Source organism: Vombatus ursinus, unplaced genomic scaffold (assembly GCF_900497805.2).
Source record: "Vombatus ursinus unplaced genomic scaffold, bare-nosed wombat genome assembly UNPS02014813.1, whole genome shotgun sequence".
Classification (NCBI taxonomy): Eukaryota; Metazoa; Chordata; class Mammalia; order Diprotodontia; family Vombatidae; genus Vombatus; species Vombatus ursinus.
In genome coordinates, this window is record NW_020954591.1 from 32114326 (window position 1) to 32127410 (window position 13085).

The following is a 13085-nucleotide window of genomic DNA, read 5'->3' on the forward strand; positions in this document are numbered from 1 at the left end:
GTCTGTTACAGGGCTGGGAATGCAAAGGTACTTTAGTGATCATCTATTCCACCTTCAACCTTATTTTATGGTAAGGTAACTGAAGCCCAGAGAGGGTAAATGATTAGCGCAAGGTCATATAGTTATTAAGTATAAGAGCCATGTGTGGGGTGTTGGTCCTCTGGAAATACATCCAATGCTATTGCTACTAAATCACACATAACACACATAGTCACCTCCTCTCAAAACATTAATAAACTAGTTGAAGAGACAAATGCTTATGAAAGAGTTAAAGTGCCTCCTATTCTTTACTGAAGTCCAAACTTTTTTTTTTCCTTCTGGAATCCAAAATCCTAAATTTTTACTGCAACCTGTTTCCACGTTTTTCTTACAATCTCATTGCCATATACCCTATGCTCTAGTAAAATTTGATGGAATATTTGCCATCCAAGCCCCCAATCCATAATTTCTTATTTCTATGACTTTACTCATGTGACTTTTCCTTCAAGACTATCCTTTCCAAGCTCTATCTTCATATAAACTTTTTTTTTCAAGGCTCATCTAAAATACCACTTCTTCCAAGAAATCTTCCTTGAGCCTCTCAGCAATAAGTGACTTTTCCTCATCTATTATAACAACTTATACTCTATTTATGCACATATTTTGTTTTCAAGAAAGGAACTGGATAGAACCTGGATCTGTGATTTCAATGGTATAGGGAATTTCCTCTGCCAATGTAGGTCATCACCTTCTTTTCAACTTATAGTCATAAAAATGTTGTCTAGAGCACTGAGAGCATAAGGGACATGCCCCGGGTCACATAGCCAGTATATGTAAAAAGTGGGATTTGATCTCAGATTATGGCCAGCTCCTTGTCCATTATGCTAAATTGCCTCTGTTTTTAATTATATTTGTCTCTGTATGATATCTTGGTTGGGGGCAGCTTGTTAAAAGGTTTACATAAGCATTATTAACCCTATGAATTATTTTCATCTTGAAGATGCTGAAAGGATAGGCATTATGGAATTGAATAGCCTCAGGAAAGTAACATAAATATTTAGCCTAAGGTAATACTAACATGAAACTATGAGGAGGGGCATTTGAAAAAAGCTGTTGTGCTGTTTCAGAAAAGATGCCTGAAGATTCCAGAGGAAGATCCAAGAAAAATAAGCTCCTGAGTAGAGACTTCAAGAAAGCACTTGACTTCAGGTACTCTATTGGCCAGATTTTTAATTATCCAGTAGTTTTTTTTGTTTGTTTGTTTGTTTTTGTAATTACATGCTAGGACATAGAAAAACCCATGATCAACTTTAATAGACTTCCCTCTTCTCAGCCATATGATGATTTAAGACAATTCCAAAAGACACATGATGGAAAATGCTATCCACACCCAGAGAAAGAACTATGGAGTCTGAATACAGATTGAAGCATGTTATTTTCTCTCTCTCTTTTTTTTTCTTTCTCATGGTTTTTCCTTTTTGTTCTGATTCTTCTTTCACAACATGACTGATGTGAACAAACTATGTAATATGTAATGACATATGTTTAATATGATAGTACATATATTGCCTATATCACATTGCTTGACATCTTGGGTAGAGGGGAGGGGAGGGAAGGAAGGAGGGAGAAAAAATTTGGAACTCAAAATCTTGTAAAAGTGACTGTTGAAAACTTTATTTACATGTAATTGGAAAAAATAAAACATTTTTAAGTGTAGAAAAACAAAGAAAAGTGCATGAATAATTATGAGTGATGGTCATGAGTCCAAACAGACAATAGGAAGTTAATAGGCCAAACATACTAACACTCTTTACCTTTGAGATTTAAAAAAAAATGTTTGAAGGGTGCTACATCATCAGAAAGGCCTTTGAAAAATAAGGTGCTAAAAATGGGTGGGAAAATTTAAATTTCAGTCCTCACTAGGAAAGCCCAGTTTCCTGTTCCTCATGAGTTTTAAAGCCAACATTATTGATTTGATTTTCATTGCAATAAAGAGTCTGGGGAAGTTGAGATTTCAGACTTTGCCCAGAAGTAGTACTGATGTTCCAAACTTCCTACCCTCTTTCTGTTAGTAAATGATAATTTCAAGTTGGTCAATGTTGGGGAATAGACAAGAGTTCTAATGTGATGGGCTGAACCTTTTGATTAATTATACATTATTATTGTCAATTTCCTTACCCTTAGACTAGACAAGAATAAGCCTGGGCTGAAGCATTTTAGGTTTGGCAAGGCAGTGGTATGTATGCACACTTAGTAATAAGTTGGAATAGCTCAAGTCTTGGAGCCATACAGATAATGTACTCTGAGTAGCTATTTCAGCCATACCTATTGGTGCTAATGTAAATAAAGCAAGTACTCTTATAAGTAGAACATCATCTTTAATAACTGTGAATGCTTTCATGTCTTACTTCCCATATTAGATTAAAATTTCCTCAAGAGCAAGGTCTATGTCCAATTTCTTTTTGTATCTCCTTATGTACCTCCCACAGTGCTCTTTACCTATCACATACTTAATAAATGATTCAGATAATAAATAATAAATTACTCAAAGAATAAATATTTGGCAATTTTAGATCCTATATGATTATGGGTAATTTATCTTCTTTGGAAATTGATGTGAAGTGATGAAGTATTATTAGCCTACTGTTATCCTACTGCCACCAAGAGACAGTAAAGAATTACTCAAATTTCTATAATACCTGTAGGTAAAAGTCAGTTAGAATTCCTCTAAGGACTAGATTAGGTACACCACAGAAATGTTTATTATTATTATCATTAGTAGTAATAGTACTATTACTATTATTATCTATAAGTAGACATTTCAATGAGCAAAATTAATAGACTGATTTAAAAAAAAGATATGCCATTAGATTTATCTAATATAATTCAATTCAATAAATGTTTATTTAACACCCACCAAATACCAGGCTCTGAGCTAAACAATGGGAATACAAATAAGAAAGACAATCTCTGCCCTCAAGGAGCTTCCAGTCTAATGAAGGGAAGACAATATACAAAAGGAAGCTGAAAGGAATGGGAGAGGAGCAGGAGGTATGCCACATAAGGGCATTATGTTCATGGAGTTGAATTTAAGCAGAGCCAATGATGGAAAATGATATTACAAGAAAATTCTGAGCCCTCCATAAAAGAAGGCTTTGGGAGGAGTCTATTGCTTTGTCCCCCAACCCTCCAATCAGAGGAGGGAGGCAAAAAGGTGCTGAGAAGTTATTGAGTATTGAAAGTTGAGTCTATCTGTATAATGATGAGATTTCAGGTGATCAGCTTATCCCGAGGGAGGCATAATGTCCCTGAATTTAAAACCAAGCAGAATCACTGGTGGAAAATGACAAGAGTAAATGAAATGGGCTTTCATCTGAAGACAGAGCCTGTTAAATTGCTAGGATACAAGAATGAAATTTAAAAACCCTCTGTGGGTGACATCTACATTAAATCAACCAAAAATATTTTGACAAAGAAGCATCAAACGTGATTTAATTACATGGATTTGTTTGTGGAAAAGGAAGAGTTTACTAGAATGTTTCAGGAATATGTCATTTGATATCAGACATTGACAATGAGTTATTCTAAGGATCCTGTTCTTAATAATAATTGTAGATTTTACAAGAAAAGCCAGAAACTTTATAATCCATCACTGTACAATGCTAAAAATTAAGTTTTTTTTTGTTGTTGTGTTTTTTTTTTTTAGTAATCATTATCTTAGAGTCTCAGAGCTTCCCCCTCCTACCCCCTTTCTTCCAAAGTTCAGTTTCTTCTTCCAAAGAAACTTAAGATCTAATCTAAATGGGTCTATTCCTATTCATTCTGTTGCCCAGACATGTCTGGGAAAAGGTTGATTCTTCCCTATTGTCAAGACAGGTGATATGGAAATTGATGTCTCTTTAACCAAGATTAACTGACTTAGGTCACATGTCCCAGATCCTCATTTTAAAATAGCCCACCTCCCAGTGTGTTGACCAAGCACATTTGATTGACAGCCCTCAGGATCACCTACTCTTCAAAGTGCATATAACTCTGTACCCCCAACCCCTAAATGGAGCCAGTTCTGGACTGGCTCCCCTAGGGGGACTCAGTTCTGAACTGCAACAACCATGTAATGCATGTGTATTACCAGCCTGAGAGAAATTAAAAATATGGACTCAACCTAATTTTGTTTGTCTTTTTTAGATCAAATTCTTTAAGGCTGACATTACCTACTGAATACCTGGTAAAACATAACTGTTAAGCTAGAATTACACTTAAAAATTTGGTCAACTTTCATTGAATGAGAGATTGCAAATTACTATAACATAAATACAGACCTAGAAATACTTAAGAATTCAACCTATAAACTGAGATGGAAGTGGACTATTACCACAGACAAATTGTTGCCCACAATTATTCAGACATGGCATTGATACATAAAAACAAAAGAATAATATTTTAATGAGACTATACAAAATATTTAAGATCTCCAAGCTAGATGGAATGAAAAGTTTACCAAATGCAGATGTCAGAGGAGATCAGAATTATGTGAGAACAGTATGAGAGATATAGCATCTATCTTGTCCCATCTGCAATGAGAATTATACTGAGAGTGTGTTCAGTGAACCTACAAAAGATGAAATATACCTAATATTCTTATTCAACTGCAAAAGCAATTATTTTATCTACCTCTTCAATAATCTTAGTAATAATATTTATTAAATAAAAAATACTCAGCAATTTGTTATAGGAGAATTTCTATCTGTGCTCAAAGGAAAGAGGTGAGAATGAAATAATAGCAATAATTTATATAACACTTTAATGTTTTAAGATACTTTCCATATATTATCTCATTTAATATTATAATAACCCACTATGGACATATGATCTTCATTTTTAATTTTTTAATTTTTATATTATTTACTTATTTATGTAGAAACTGCTAAATCTTGTGTTATCCTGATTGTGTTTCTACAATACTTGAATTCTTTCTTTCTGGCTGCTTGCAATATTTTCTCCTTGACCTGGGAACTCTGGAATTTGGCTACAATATTCTGAGGAGTTTTCCTTTGGGGATCTCTTTCAGGAGGTGATCAGTGGATTCTTTCCATTTCCACTTTACCCTCTGGTTCTAGAATATCAGGGCAGTTTTCCTTGATAATTTCTTGAAAGATTATTCTAGATTATCCTATTATTCTAGGCTGTTTTCTTGATCATGGCTTTCAGGTAGTCCAATAATTTTTAAATGATTTCTCCTGGATCTATTTTCCAGGTCAGTTGTTTTTCCAATGAGATTTTTCACATTGTCTTCTATTTTTTTTCCATTCTTTTGGTTTTGTTTTATCATTTCTTGATTTCTCAAAGAGTCATTAGCTTCCATTTGTTCCATTCTAATTTTTAAGAAATTATTTTCTTCAGTGAGCTTTTGGATTCTTCTTCCATTTGGCCAATTTTGCTTTCTAAGGTATTCTTCCCTTCATTGACTTTTTGGACCTCTTTTGCCATTTGGGTTAGTCTATTTTAAGGTGTTATTTTCTTCAGTATTTTTTTTTTTGGCCTCCTTTAGCAAGCTGTTGACTTGTTTTTCATGATTTTCTTGCATCACTGTTATTTCTCTTCCCACTTTTCCTGTAGTTCTCTTACTTGCTTTTCAAAATCCTTTTTGAGCTCCTCCATGGCCTGAGACCAATTGATATTTTTTCTTGAAGGCTTTGGATGTAGGAGCTTTGACTTTGTTATCTTCTTTGTATGTTTTTATCTTCTTTGTCACCAAAATAAGATTCTATAGTCTGGAGGTTTTTTTTATATTGTTTGCTCATGTTCCCAGCAATTACTTGGCTTTTTACCACGTTGTTAAGGTAGGGCTCTGCTTCCGGTGTGGAGGATGTACTGTCTCAAGCTTCAGGGGGTTTATGCAGCTGTTTTTAGAGATACTTCTAAGGATCTGTAAATTTTTAGTTCTTCCAAGATGGTATGATCAAAGGAGAGGTATTTACTCCTTTCCTGGCCTGTGTTCTGGTCTATGAGTGACCACTTGCACTTTTTTCTACCTTGGATTTGTGAGGATTCTCTCTCCACCACCACCACAAGCTCTATCATGACAGTGCTCCTCTTCATCTCAGGACCACCACCCAGGACTGTGACCCAGATCCAAGCACAGGCAAAGCAAGAGAATCCTGCCTCAGCACCAGCAAAGAGATCCCTACAATCCCTCTCTGATCAGATGCTCAATCCCCGCAATGTTTGTAGACCAAGACCTCTGGAAGCAGCTGCTGCCACCGCCACCCTGGGGTTGTACCAGGGCTGGGGCCAGACTTTGCTCCTCTCTCACCCAGGTCTGTCAGACATTTCCCACTGACCTTTTAAGTTGGCTTTGGCATTTGTGAGTTGAGATGTCTGGAAACTGCCATGACTGCCCGTGATTCAATCTCTTGAAGTCTACTACAGGTGTGTTTTGGCCTGCACAACCCATGCTGAACTATGCTTCTCTCTCAGCCCAGCTCAGCAGACCTTTCCTATCAACCATCCAGGTTGTCTTGGGCTGGAAATTTGTTTCTCTCTGTCTTTTTGTGGGTTCTACTGCTCTAGGATTTGTTTAGAGTCATTTTTTACAGGTATTTGGTGGGGTTTGGGGGAGAGCTCAAGTGAGTCCCTTCTTTTACTCTGCCATCTTGGCTCCGCCCCCATAGTATCTTTATTTTACAGATTTGGTGTTATTTATACTAAGATTGGTCAAGTTACCTGTTTATCATTGCACTGTTAACTTCTTAAAAGCAAAATTTAGTCCCAACTCCATCACACTATGCATTATATAAATAATAGGCAACATCATCATCATCATCATCAACAACAACAAACATTTATTAAGCACTTACTAGGTGATGCTCCCAGGCCACTGTCTTGTCATGCAGTAGAGCTTGAGTAACTCAATGAAACTATGGGTATGCTGTGCAGGGTTACCTAAGATGGACAGGTCACAATGAAGAATTCTGACACAAGGTGATCTACTGGAGAAGGAAATGGCAAACTATTCTAGTATCTTTGCCAGAACAACTCTATGGATTGTCGGCCTGGTGTGCTATGGTCCCTAGCGTCATTAAGAGTCACACATGATTGAGCAACTGAAAAATGCCAAAGTGCCATGCACTGTGCTAAGAAGTAAAGACCCAAAGAAAGTAAAAAAAAAAATCATTTCCTGACTTAATAACATGTAGCTAACATTCTAATGAAGGTGGCAACATGCATATACCTATGAATATAAAGGATATATACAATGTAACTGAGAGGTAATATTTCCACTACTGTTCAGTCTGCCCTCATACTCTTCCCTTGTTCCATGACACATGTAAAATTACTAAAATAACAGTAAGTGTACATGTTACCATGAAAAGGCTAAGTTGCTTTTTGAGGTTCTTTGGAAACTCCCCACTCTAGATTTTGATTTCATGTTTTATAAATTGAAGCAATTGTACTAGATAATAACTAAAATTTTTTCCCACTATAAAATACTAACATTCTAAATAGTTTCTACTTGCTTATCAAACTCAAGTTGCCTTGAAAACTTTTCTAACCTCTCTGATTTTCTGTTTTCTAATACCATGTCATTCATACTTTCAAATCCTGTTACTGTCTTGGTGAAGCTCCCTTGTACCAAGTTGTTGTTTTTAACATCTGCTTGGGAATACTAGTTGTAGGAACATGACTCATTGGATAAAGGAAAGCTAGGTGCAAAATGGTTTGATGCCAGAAATAAATGCCCTCTACTGATGAATTTAATTAAAAATCATTACAACCACACATCAAGAACTTGCCATTCAATGAGGGAATTGATTTCAGATGGATCCCATTCTAATCATTTTGCTGACATGAATATTATGGAAACAACAATTAATAGGGAGACAGAAAGGAGACAAGTGCTTCAGGGAACAATTGTAAGAAAACATACAAGGAACATTATGCCCCTAGAGAAACCCCCCCCCCCCCCAAAATGGAAGATTATATGAGAGCAGCAGAGCAGGGCATCTGCCAAGGCTTGTAAGTCAAGGAGAACAGTCATGTTTTAACATTTTCTTTCCCTAATCCTTTATCTCCATTCAGAGGAAGGTCTGTTTCATGTGTGCTAGGCTCTCTGGGAAGCTACAATGATTAATGTTAAACGGTCTCTATCCTGCAGCTGCTTCACTCACAGGGAAGCAAAGGAAGAATGCTGGCTTCTGTTAGGCAATCAGAGAGAATGGCATCTATAAAATTAGTGTCAGAGTGGGCCCTGGCACCATTAAAATAGAGAACAAGGCAAGAGCAGACTGTGTCATTTTCGCAGTTATGAGCTCTCGGTTTGAGCTGATCAATTCCACCAAAAAAAAAAATGTCACAGAGTTAAGCCCCAAATTCAGCTCTTAGTACCATTTTCCCTTTCTAGATTTAATATCAGCATCCTTGTTATCGAGAACAAATTTGCATTGTCTTTGTCCATTTAAATGGAAAGGTGAATTGTACTCCATGGCCAAGGCACTGAACACACAATAAAAGCATGAACTTGGGAGTTTCCAGGATACACTGTTTTTGTCTTCTCTGCCCCATCTTAAATTGTTTCCTTCTTTCCCTTCTTTTAAAATGAAAAGGTACTTTAAGCCAATTAAAAAGAGACCTCCCCCCAGTTTAACTTCTGTGTATCAAAAAATGTTTAACAATATTTTGAGTAGAGAGAAAATTAGTTAGACACAGAGATTCATTTGTCTTTGAAATACCAAGACCATGCCATAGAAATGAGGCCAATTTGGACATGGTATTTCAATTTAGACCACCCTTTCCCACTGATTCTTCGGACAAGGTTAGGTTATGAAGGGGGAATCCAGTTTATAGCTAGGTAGTTGGGTGTGGAATGTCTTTTCTGTCTTTTTGCAAGACTACATCATTCTCATTCTTTTAGAGTCCCTCTGGAGCTCTGGAATGCCTTTAGGTGTCCTTTCAGAGTTGCCTTTGTAATTTCCCAGACTCCTGGCCCATACTCTTTTTCCTTTTGTGCCTTATACCTATATCAGTGTCCTGAGGAGGATAACCAAGGTGTCAAGGGAGATTCTCACGTGAGCATTGATTCAAGGAACTGGAGATATTTAGCTGGCCTAGGAACAAGAAGACTTGTCCCTGTAGGGACACAATACTTATATTTACATTTTTGAAGGGCTGACTTGTGGGAGAAAATTTTGACTTGAACTTCTTGACCCTTGAGGATAGAACTAGAAGTAATGAATAGAAGGTGTAGAGAAAGAGATATAGGCTCCATGTAAAGGAAGTATTTTGAATAAATGGACTTATCTTAAAATGGAAAAGAGTACCTTAGATGAGATGTCCTTTAGCAGAGATCTGCAAGAGGATACTGGATGAGCAGTCATTAAGTACCCTATAGGAAGGAATTACCATTCAAATACACTTTGGACTAGACTGTGATCTCCTTTCAACTTTTGAAATGCTATATGATTCTGTAAAAGGTTTCATTGGGATTTTGTAATTTCAATGATTACACACACACACACAGACACACACACACACACACACACACACACATGCCCCAAACCAAGCCAAAACCTCATCTCCTTTTGTAATTACCCTCTTGAATTTCTTCTATTTCTTCTTTTCTCACCCTCAACACTGGGTATCTCCTACTCTCTCTTCTCTATTCCTACTCCTGATGGCTAAATGCTACTAAAGGAAAATACAGAATTGCTTCGGTTCACTACCAGTGCATGCTATCCAAACTAGAGTTATCACTGCTGTGAATGCCCATGCTAACATATATGTGTTTGTGTATGTGTGTGCATGTATATACACACACATATAAAATTTCTTAAATGTATAGAAATTATATATACACACATATATGTGTATATATTTGTACACACATATGTACATGTGCCTACATATGCACACAAGCATATATGTATGTGTATGTGTTTATAAATATATGTGTATATATAATATATATATACATATATATGTGTGTGTGTGTGTGTGTGTGTGTGTGTATACACATATATTCTGGCTTCTTGTCTCAGCCTTAAAAAGCACTTCATTTGCTTTCTCTATTTCCTGACTTCGATTTTTAACTCCTTGTTGTCTGGTTTAAATGACCACCACTCCACTGACACAGCTCTCTCTAAGATCACTAATGATCCACTTATCCCCAAATTCAATGGCATTTTTCCAGTCCTAATTACCCTGGACCTCTCAGTAATATTTGACACTTTTGACTATCACTTCATTTTAGTCATCTTCTCAATTCTTGAGAGGCAATGTTGAATAATAAGTAAATTGCTAGACTTAAAATCAGATTTAGGTTAAAATCCCACCTGAGATATTTAGTGACTGTGCTTTCCAAAGGCAAATTATCTAATCTCCCTGAGTCTCATTTCCTTATCTGCAAAATTGTCAAATTAATATTTGTAATTGGGCAGGTAATTTGTCAGTTTATAGAGTGTCAGCCTCAGAATCAGGAAGACTTGGTTCAAATGCTACCTTTGATTCATTTTGGTTGTGTAATCCCTGACAATTAACCTTTTAATGATCTGAAAACTTTAAAACAATAAATGAAGAGCAGTTGACTGTCTTTATTAGGAGAATGTTTCTTCACTGGGAGTTCCTTATACCAACAAAGTCACAGATTCAGATCTGGACACACATATACATCATTTCCTCATAGAGTCTTCTGTAAGGAGAGTTCTTTGCTAGCCTTAAAATATTTTTTTTCTATCCTTCTCCAATTTCTTTAAGCTTGGATTTCTCAAATCTCTCAAGAATTGCTAAATGGCTGGAGGAATATAGAAGAATAGGGACACTAATGCACCATTGGTAGAGTTAGGTAATGGTCCAACCTTTCTGCAGAAAAATTTGAAACTATGCCCAAAGGGTTATCAAACTGTGCATAGTGTTTGACCCAATAATAGCCCTACCAGGGCCATATCCTAAAGAGATAAAAGGAAATGGAAATGGACCCATATGTTCAAAATTATTTTAGCCTTTTTGTGGTGGCAAAGAATTGAAAACCGAGGGGCTGAAATGGCTGAACAACTGTGGTATATGATTATGATGGGCTACTATTATGTTGTAGGAAATCATGAAGGGGAAGTGTAGAGCCAAGATGGCAGAGACAGGGTAGGGACTTTCCTGAGTTCTCGCCCAAACACCTTTAAATAATATCTCAAAACAAATTCTAGAGTGGTAGGACCCACAAAAGGATGGAATGAAACAATTTTCCAGTGCAAGACAACTTAGAAGGTTGGCAAGAAAGATCTGTTGTATCAAGGTGAGAGCAAAGCACAGTTTCACCCAGACCAGGCCCCACAAAACTAGTAGCAGGCCATAGGGGCAATTGAATCAGTGGAAACAGTGGTGGTTTCTGGATTTCTCAGCCCACAGACAGTAAGGGGGTTGAACAACTGGTCAGACGGAGATTACAGGGGTCCCTTCTCTGGCACCTGGGGCAGGATTCTGTTGCATTGCCCATACTTGGATCTGGGTTGCAGTCCTGGATTTTAGTCACAGGGTGAGGAGGAGCACTAGCACATCAGAGCTTTCAGCCACATGGTGAACTGGGTCTCTGGTCACAGATGGAAAAGAATGCTTGTGGTCTCTCACAAACCAGTGCACAGTAAAGGAGAATAGTAAACACACCTCTCCCTAGATCATACTACCTTGGAAGAACTGAAAACTTACAGGTGCCCAGAATTATCTCTGAAAACAGCTGCATAAAAAACTTAAAGCTTGGGATAGTGAATCCTCCATTCCAGAAGCAGAGTCTCACTTTAGTTTAGAATTAAAAGTAAAGAAATAGGCTAAAAAAAATGAGAAAAATAAAAGCTCTTGACAATAGAAGATACTATGGTGACAGGGGAGATTAAAATGCAAACTCAGAAGAAGACAACAGAATCAAAACTACTATATTCAAAGCCTCAAAAAAAAAAAAAGTGAATTGGCCCCAGACCATAGAAGAGCTCAAAGCTGGTTTTAAAAATCAAGTAAGAGAGATAGAGGAAAAATTGGAAAGAGAAAGATTGATGCAAGAAAACCATGGAAAAAAAAAGAGTCATCAGCTCGGTAAAGGAGGCACAAAAATACTGAAGAAAATGATACCTTACTAAAAAAAAAAAATAAAAGGGTTGGCCAAATGGTAAAAGGCACAAAAATCTAATGAAGAGAAGAATGCCTTAAAAAGTAGAATTGGCCAAAGGGAAAAAGATATACAAAAATTCACTAAAGAGAAGAACTCTTTAAAAAGCAAAATTGGGCAAATAGAAAAGGAAGTACAAAAGCTCACTGAAAAAAATACCTCCTTAGAAATTAGAATTGGGCAAGTGGAAGCTAATGACTTTATGAGACATCAAAAAAAAACCCAATAAAATAAAATAAATTTAAAAATAGAAGAAAATGTGAAATATCTCATTGGAAAAACAACTGATCTGGAAAATAGACCCAGGAGAGATAATTTAAGAATTTTTGGAGTACTTAAAAGCCATGATAAAAAAAAAGAATCTAGACATCATCTTCCAAGAAGTTATCACGAGGATTCTGGGAAGATGGCAGAGTAGGTCAGAAAATTTCAAACTCTCAAGATTTTCCTCCACAAAAGAGATAAAATAGCACCTTCGGGAGAAGAAAAGTGCAGGTAAAAATAAATAAAAACAGGGGCACATCTGGCATCTTCTTGGGGCAATTCAAGATGATTAGAAGAAAAGTCCCAGGATGAGGTTTGGTCCCTGTGAAGAGTAAATACCCCCAGGCTATGGTCCATGTTAACAAGAGACAAGCCCTGGGATTAGTTGGTTTGGGAGGCTGCCTTGGTCCCAGCCACAGGAACTTTTACCCACAGGATTGTGAGGGGAGTTGGATATCTGAGTTAGGGAAGATCAAGTTGACCTCTGCTGACAAGGAGCCAGACCCAGCTGTGCTGTGGAGAACACTGGGGGCAAGAAGGAACCAACACATGCCTGGTGAGTGCAGAAGCAGTTGGGCAGAATGCCCCTGGCTGTGGGCATTTACAGGAGGCTGGAGGTTTGTCTTTGGCTCCAGGCTAGAGGGGAGAACTGAAGATCTGGGGCAAGAGGCACCACCAAGAGGCACCCATAGCCCAA